Raw genomic sequence first — 8,467 nt, 5'->3', positions numbered from 1 at the left:
GGAGGATTTCCAAAGACCCTTTGCAAAGATGGAAAAGTTAAACAATTAGCTTTCTCTCTTCCTCTCCCTCTTGCAAGTTAAAGCTATCTCTATGTTTTAAATTTATTGTGCAAATAAACAAGCCTAATACTAGTTTCCATAAATTAAAAGGAACACTTTGTCCTTCCGATAAACTAGCTGTTAGGTTTATATAAAGTTACAAATTGTTTTCACTGTTGTATTTATTTTTTGATGGAATGAAGTGCATTGTTTTGTAGTTAAGAGAAGCTGGTAATTGAGTAAGGAACTTCCAGATACCCTTGCAAGAATTATCCACATCAGAGTGGCGTGAGCTGCATCAGGTCTGGTCCTCAGACTGTTTGTCCTCAGTATCTCTCCCTGTCAATTTTTGCATCTGGTACTTTCTTTAAGTCTTGCCCTTTCTGGGTACTTTCCATGATTCCCTTCATCTATAAAAATATCTCATGTCCTTTGCTTACCATAGGTTTAATACGGTGATTATTTAAGCTACGGCACAAAGAGCCTGATAATGACATGGTGTTATCTTTCCCAGTTGCCACTTTTACTTTTACCAGGGACTTCAGTGTTTTGTACTTATGGTGGCCAATTGTCTTGGTTTGCCTGAAACTTCCCTGATTTTAGCACTGAAAATTCCACGTCTCAGGAAAGCCCTCAGTCTTGGACAAACTAGGAAAGGCTGTTCACCATAAGTGCACTGAAATAATTCTGTAAAAAATGGCAATTGAGAAAAACTTTTTAGCCTTCTATCTCAAATTGCAGTTCTCAGTTGGAGATTTTCTTAGCCTGTTCTCTCAAATCCCTGCTTAGGATAATCTACTAGGTCTCCTCAGGAGTTCAGCACATCCTGTCTTTTTTCTTAACCACCACACGCTTCAAGAAAAATTTCCCAGATGCTTGGCTGAGTGTGCTCTCTGGGTGATCCAAGCCTCCCCTTGTTTTTGTTTGTTCTGTAAGAGACATTTGCTTCCCAGCCATCCCAGTGTTCATCAACAAGAACAACAACAAGAACAACAACAAAAAAATCAAAGGAGTGACAATCTGTTTTTAGACTGCCTTCACAGTTCCCCACCAGGAAAAAGAGTATTCTTTTTCTGCAGCACTTAAATTCTATAGTGGCAACAATGAAAACTCAAGGGAAATTATCTACAAGTATGAACAGACAGTCCCCAATTTATTTATGAGTTCGACTTACGATTTTTTTGACTTTACAGTGAGTGAAAATAATACTCATTCATTAGAAACCAAACTTTGAGTGAGTACCCATACAACCATTCTGTTTTTCACTTTCAGTATAGTATTCAATAAACCATCTGAGCTATACAACACTTTATTATAAAATAGGCTTTGTGTTAGATGATTTTGCTCAACTGTAGGCTACTATAAGTGTTTTGAGCACTTTTAAGGTAGGCTAGGCTAAGCTATGATGTTCTGTAGGTTAGGAGTATTAAATAAGTTTATTTTTTATTTATTTGTTTTGTTTATTATTGTTTCTAGAGATGAAGTCTTGCTATGTTGCCCAGGCTGGACTGGAACTTGTATTAACTGCACCAATATTGTTTACCATTAATTCCCATATGCAGAGTTTGACTCTTTATCATGCCTGAGTTAAAAGAACAATGGCAGTTCCAGCTGTGTAGGTCTATCATCTTTCTGTATTTTGGATCAATCTGTGGCTTGGAATGGCCCCCATTTCGCAGGCGTTGAGGATTTTATGGTGATAGAGAAATAAGGGGGCAGAAATGTTAAAAGGCTCATTGCAGGGTTGTTTTAAATGCATTTGAACAAATTAGTTGATTTTAGTAACAACAACAAAAAATCCTGACCAAATACTTTTTGTTATGGGCTGAATTGTACCCTCTCTCAAATTCATGTTGAAGTGCTAACCCTTGGTGCCTAAGAATGTAACCATATTTAGAGGTAGGATCTTTCAGGAGGGAACTTAAATGAGGTCAGTGGGTGGGCCCTAATCCAGTATGACTGGAGTCCTAAAGAGGTAAGGACATGACACATTGACACACTCATAAAAGGAAGAGCATGTAAAGGTATAGGGAGAAGATGGCCATCTTTAAACTAAAGAGAGAGGCCAGAAATATATTCTTCCCCATGGCCCTCAGAAGAATCCAACCCTGCCAAAACCTTGATTTTATTTCTAGTCTTCAGTATTGTAAGAAAATACATTTCTGTTTTCTAAGCCACTCAGTATCCCCCCTATCTGCAGGGGACACATTCCAAGACCCAAGGTTGATGCCTTGAAACCACTGATAGTGCCAAACCCTGTGTAAATTTTTCCTACACATACATTCCTATGATAAAGTTTAATTTATAAATTAGGCTCAGTAAGAAATTAACAATAACTAATAATAAAATCAAACAAATACAACAATATACTGTAAAAAAAAAGTTATGTGAACATGATCTTTCTCTCAAAATATCTTATTGCATTGTACTCACCCCTCTTGTGATAATGTGAGACGATACAATGCGTACCTGATGAGATGAAGTGAGGTGGATGAGGTAGGCATTGTGATGTGAATGGAAATTTCCAGAAATAAACAATTTATAAATTTTAAATTGCACGGCATCCTGAGTAGTGTGATGAAATCTCACTCTATCCTTTTCCGTCATCACTTAGTACCCATCTTGGTTATCAGATTGACTGTCACGGTGTCCTTGTGCTTGTATTCAAGTAACTGTTTTTTACTTAATAATGGCCCCAATGTACAAGAGTATTGATGTAATATTTTCAAAACAAGGATGGCCACAGGTAACTGAACCCATGGAAAGTGAAACCACAGATAATGGGGGACTACAGTAATGCAGTTTTTTACTAGATAAGCACAGAATATACTAAGTGCTCAAAACAGAGCTCTCATTAAAGATGGATTTAAAACTTTGCTCGAGACAGGAACCCAGGGTGGGTGGATTAATTATGTGCAGTGGGTTTGCACCTGTCTCACTGGAACCTGGACTCTTATCCCTAAGCATACAGTAACTTCTAAGCAATCAAATAGAAAGAAATATAGACCTTTTTCTAGCACTGTGAAAGGATATTCGATTTTCCTTTTTCTTCCAAACTATCAGTGAAATTTCTTGAAAATAGCTTTAGGAATGTAATATCAAGTGTATCTTCCTCTTATAAATAACCTCGATCACTAATCTCTTATTTCACCACAACCCACACCATTCCATTCAACCTTGAAAAACCTAACAATACCCGATTTCATCCCAAAGAGCATTCCTCTATATACAGCAAATTATGAATATAGTTGAACAAACATTAAACAGGAACTATATATTGAGGAAAAAATGACTATGGGCTCTTAAAAATAAAAAGAAAGGATGAATTCTGTGACATGTTGATTATATCTTAATAAAGCTGTAAGGTATTTTAAAAAATAACAAACATACCACCAACAACGTTGGTTGTTGTCCTTTACTTTTTGTCCTATTTTTTGATGATGTCTTGGAATCATGTAATTCACTTTGATTGCTGTTGCTGTTCTACTTTCCCCTTGGGCAACATTTTGGGGTTATTACTTAGTCCAAAGAAGAGATAAAGATCTCCAGTGAAAAGTCACATGGCTGAGAAAGGTGAAAATACCACTGAGTTGGACCTGCTTTCCTGGTTTCATTCGGGAAATGTTTGAAGGAATTTGCCATGGTTGTTTTTCACTAGCAGGTCATGACACTCGATTCTAACCTTACAATGTTCACAATCAAGCATTCTGGGAACTCCTCCTCTGTCCCTCTCTTCCCCTCAGCTTCTTTCTGGCAGTAGGTGAAGTGCATCTACTATGTTATAGGTTCTGCTTGAGAGTGATCGAAGTCATAGGAAATCTGCCTCTGGTCCTCTTGGGCCAGGTGCCCGTGTGGCCTTAACGGGCTTGTAGGTGGTTTTGTCATGTCATCAGCAATTCGTAAATGTGCAGTGGGTATGCAGAGAGCAGATATTGCCTGTGAAGTTCCATTTACTTATCATTTGGTTTATTGCAGAAGTTTATAGAAAAGCAGGCCCATTGCCAGTCTCATACTAAGGACTCAGAAAACTAGCTTCTTGAATTGCACTTGAGGGAGAAAAATTTCCTTATGCAGCAAATAGTGCTGAGACTGAGTGATCCTCTCATCTCAGCTTCCCGAATAGCTAGGACCACAGATGTGCACTACCATGCTCAGCTATTTTTTAAAATTGTATTTTTTGTAGAGATGGGGTTTTGCTGTTGCCCAGGCTGGTCCCAAACTTCTGGCCTCAAGTGATCCTCCTACCTTGGTCTCCCAAGTGCTAGGAATACAGGCATGAGCCACAGTGTTTGGCCTGGTCTTTTTACAAATGGAAAATACAGTATCCTTCCTTTTTTCTCTTTACCTGATTAATAAAAAGATACCAATTAATTGTTGTTTGTTTTTCTCCTGGATGGATTTAATGCTATCTAAGATTGTTTTGTAAAACACTTAAGAAACTTCAGCTAGAACAAACGCAGCAGCCCTACATCAAAATTGTCATTTATCAGTCTTTCGAGAGCTGGTGTCAGAAAACCTATTTTAAACTGGATTAGGCACAACGAATTTGTCTCTCACAACTAAAAACTCCAGGAGGCAATTTCAGGCATTCCGGTATCCAAGGCTTGAAGCATGTGATCAAACTTGTGTTTTGTTCTTGTTTTGTTAGTTCTACTATCTGCATTTGATTGTATTAGTTTCATCCCTGGGCTCTACAAAGCTGCCCCGCAGCTCTGGGCTTTCCCTTCTTGGGAACAAAATGGCTGCAGAAGCTCTAGCCTCATATCTCCTCGTGTTCCAGTTTTAGGGTGTCATGGCCTTGTAACTTCCCTTGGCTAAACTAAACAATGTTTCCCAGGGCTTCCTTCACTGAGTGTCTCTGAGTGTTGCTGATTAGAGTTGACCACAGAGAAATCTAAGTAAGATTTGGAAGGTCACTATGGAGCAGGAGCATTGTTACTCTTGGAAGGTGGATGTAGGCCAGGTGATCATTGCATCACTGCATTCCAGCCTGGGTAAGACAAGGAGATCTTGCAAAAAAAAAAAAAAAAAAAAAAAGCCAACACAAAGAGAAGACAGAGTTTCCATTGTCATGAATAGGCAGACTTCTTTCATTAGACCATAATCGAACTCTTCCCTATATCCCCTTCACCCCTTTCTTGATTTTTCATCATGATGTAAAACGTCTGAGTGAGCATTGAGTATATATTTCCTGGGAGTAAACCCATAGAATGGGTTTTTCTGCTCTGCTAAGAAGGGGTGCAATAGCTGGTTCTATTAAGTCATTTAACCTAATATGTGTAAGGTAAACATTACATCGGACTTGCCAATTCCAGATTCTGCTTAAAAGACTGAGTTTGGTAGAACCAGTTTAAGTAAAACCAATAACTCAATCCTAACTAAAGCTTTGATTCTTCAACGACTCACTATATTTTCATGAACAAGTTAAATGCCCCAGTAAATTCCACGTATTGAGTTTAAGTGAGCATGTAAATATTAGGAACATTTAAAATCTACTTCCAGTCACAAAAGGGCAGAGTCTTGATATCTTTAAGAACAGAAAAAAGGAAGCCATAGATTCTTCCAATCACCTAAAGAAAAACAATTAACAAGGAAATGATGGCAGAGGATGAAATGTGCTACATTAATCTCAAAGTGAGGTGGTTCAGCTTGCCACCTCTTCTCAGTCGCCATCTCTTTAAATGTGGAATATGATCCTTGGAAAGAACATCTGACCACCTTATTAACACTTTCTAATTCTACAATGAAGGCAGGGCATATAGATAGCTATATTGAACACATTGATCAAAAACATTTTTTTCAAAGGGAAAAAATACATTTAACAAGAAATTCAACAAATGACACACTAGGGAAAACAAGGCTTTTTCCAAAGATATTTTACAGAAACAAATGTAATCTTACGTATATTTTGTAAAATTATCTTAAAATTATGCTGAATAAATGTCCCAAATTATTGTTAACTTATTTTTATTCAAATATGTTTACTCTTTAAATGAAACACAGATATTTCAATTACTTTTACAGTCAAAATTATTTTTGTAGGCCTTTATTAACTCATGAAAAGTTCACTTGCTATAAATGGAGCCTTAATATAAAGTGATTTTTGGTTCTTTTGTACAATTTTTAAAACGATTTCTCCAATAGAATTAGGTGAAATCAGCGGGATATGGGCCCTGCGCTGCCGGGCTTTGGGCTCTGGGCCTCGGGCGCTCTCTGGCCCAAAGTGCTGAGCTGCCGGGAGCGGCCGCTTCTGACGCTGGGCCACTGGAGGCTGCGGAACCGGACTTCTTCACTTTGAGTTTCCACCGCGAAGGGCCAGTCAGGGCCTAAGAGGGAGCCTTTACTACTTCTCTCTGGTTTCATTCATGTTCTGAGGAGGGTGTGAGAAGGAGCCATGGATCCCACAGCGTTGGTGGAAGCCATTGTGGAAGAAGTGGCCTGTCCCATCTGTATGACCTTCCTGAGGGAGCCCGTGAGCATTGACTGTGGCCACAGCTTCTGCCACAGCTGTCTCTCCGGACTCTGGGAGATCCCAGGAGAATCCCAGAACTGGGGTTACACCTGTCCCCTCTGTCGAGCTCCTGTCCAGCCAAGGAACCTACGGCCTAATTGGCAGCTGGCTAATGTTGTAGAAAAAGTCCGTCTGCTAAGGCTACATCCAGGAATGGGGCCGAAGGGTGATCTGTGTGAGCGCCATGGGGAAAAACTGAAGATGTTCTGCAAAGAGGATTTCCTGATAGTGTGTGAAGCCTGCAGCCGGTCCCCATAGCATGAGGGCCACAGTGCTGTGCCAATGGAGGATGTTGCCTGGGAGTACAAGTGGCAACTTCATGAGGCCCTCGAACATCTGAAGAAAGAGCGAGAAGAGGCCTGGAAGCTGGAAGTTGGTGAAAGGAAACGAACTGCCACCTGGAAGATACAGGTGGAAATCCGATAACAGACTATTGTATGGGAGTTTGAGAAATACCAGCGATTACTAGAGAAAAAGCAGCCACCACATTGGCAGCTGAAGGCAGAGGTAGCAGCAGCTCTGGCCAAGCAGACAACGGGAGGTGGCGGAGACCATGCAGAAACTGGAGTTGAACCATAGTGAGCTCATCCAGCAGAGCCGGGTCCTGGGGAGGATGATTGCAAAGTTGAAAGAGCGGTCGCAGAGGCCTGTCCGCTGGATGTTGCAGGATATTCAGGAAGTGCTAAACAGGAGCAAATCTTGGAGCTTGCAGCGGCCAGAACCTATCTCCCTGGAGTTGAAGACAGATTGCCATGTGCTGGGGCTAAGAGAGATCCTGAAGACCTGTGCAGTTGACGTGCGCCTGGATCCAGATACTGCTTACTCCCGTCTCATCGTGTCTGAGGACAGAAAACGTGTGCACTATGGAGACACCAACGAGAAACATCCAGACAATCCTGAGAGATTTTACCGCTATAATATTGTCCTGGGTAGCCAGTGCATCTCCCTAGGCCGACACTACTGGGAGGTGGAGGTGGGAGACAGGTCTGAGTGGGGCCTGGGAGTATGTAAGCACAATGTAGACTGGAAGGAGGTGGTCTACTTATACCCCCACTACGGATTCTGGGTGATAAGGCTGAGGAAGGGAAATGAGTACGGAGCAGGCACCGGTGAGTACCCCCTCCTGTCTTTGCCAGTCCCTCCTAGCCGGATGGGAATTTTCGTGGTTTATGAGGAGCATGACATTTCCTTCTACAATGTGACTGACTATGGCTCCCACATCTTCACTTTCCCCCGCTATCCCTTCCCTGGGCGCCTCGTGCCCTGTTTTAGTCCTTGCTATAGGATTGGACCCAACAACACTGCTCCTCTGGCCATCTGCTCCCTGGATGGGGAGGACTAAGAGAGCTACCATCCTAACCAGAGAGGCATTGGAATTGGGCCTGGCCCCCATGGGGCTTGGAGGACCCAGCCACTGACAGGTATCCCCTGAAACTGACCTGAGCTCAGAATCCAAGGATTCCTCTGTCTGATCCTTTAGTCATTGTTACGGCTATGTCTGTCATGAAACCACTTATTTTAAAAAGCAGAGGCCCAGTCAAATGAGCACTGCACCCCATGAGGGAAGCGTGACAGGGCTAGTGGTGAGAATCAGAGCAGTTCTAAGGTGACTTGTTGGGGTAAGGATCAGGACTTTCTGGTGCATGGAGTAGCCAACCCCCCTCTTCGCTGATTCCTGTCCGGTGTCACAGTTAAGTCAGTGAGGATGATGAAGTAGACACAATCTTCAGGACACCATTAGATAGGCTTTCCCAATAGGCCAAAAAAATGCTGCCCATACCCAGAGCTGGTTGTTGTGCTGAGGCCAGTCAGAGGATGCTTCCCCTGAGGTTTGCTACAACTAAGCAACCTTTATGTGACCCTCACTCTCTGACCACCTGGCAAGAGAAATTCAGTGCAGCAGGGGGACACAGACCT

At 41.7% G+C, this 8,467-nt stretch overlaps 1 pseudogene; it reads left to right on the top strand.

The window, feature by feature from the left end:
- The first annotated feature begins 6,375 nt into the window (after positions 1 to 6,375).
- Positions 6,376 to 7,892, top strand: LOC111545079 (annotated as a pseudogene).
- The last annotated feature ends 575 nt before the right edge of the window (positions 7,893 to 8,467 follow it).

This window comes from Piliocolobus tephrosceles, chromosome 8, assembly GCF_002776525.5.
Source record: "Piliocolobus tephrosceles isolate RC106 chromosome 8, ASM277652v3, whole genome shotgun sequence".
NCBI classification, from domain to species: Eukaryota; Metazoa; Chordata; class Mammalia; order Primates; family Cercopithecidae; genus Piliocolobus; species Piliocolobus tephrosceles.
Note: the sequence above shows the minus strand (reverse complement) of the source record. Positions and strands in the feature narration are given on the sequence as shown.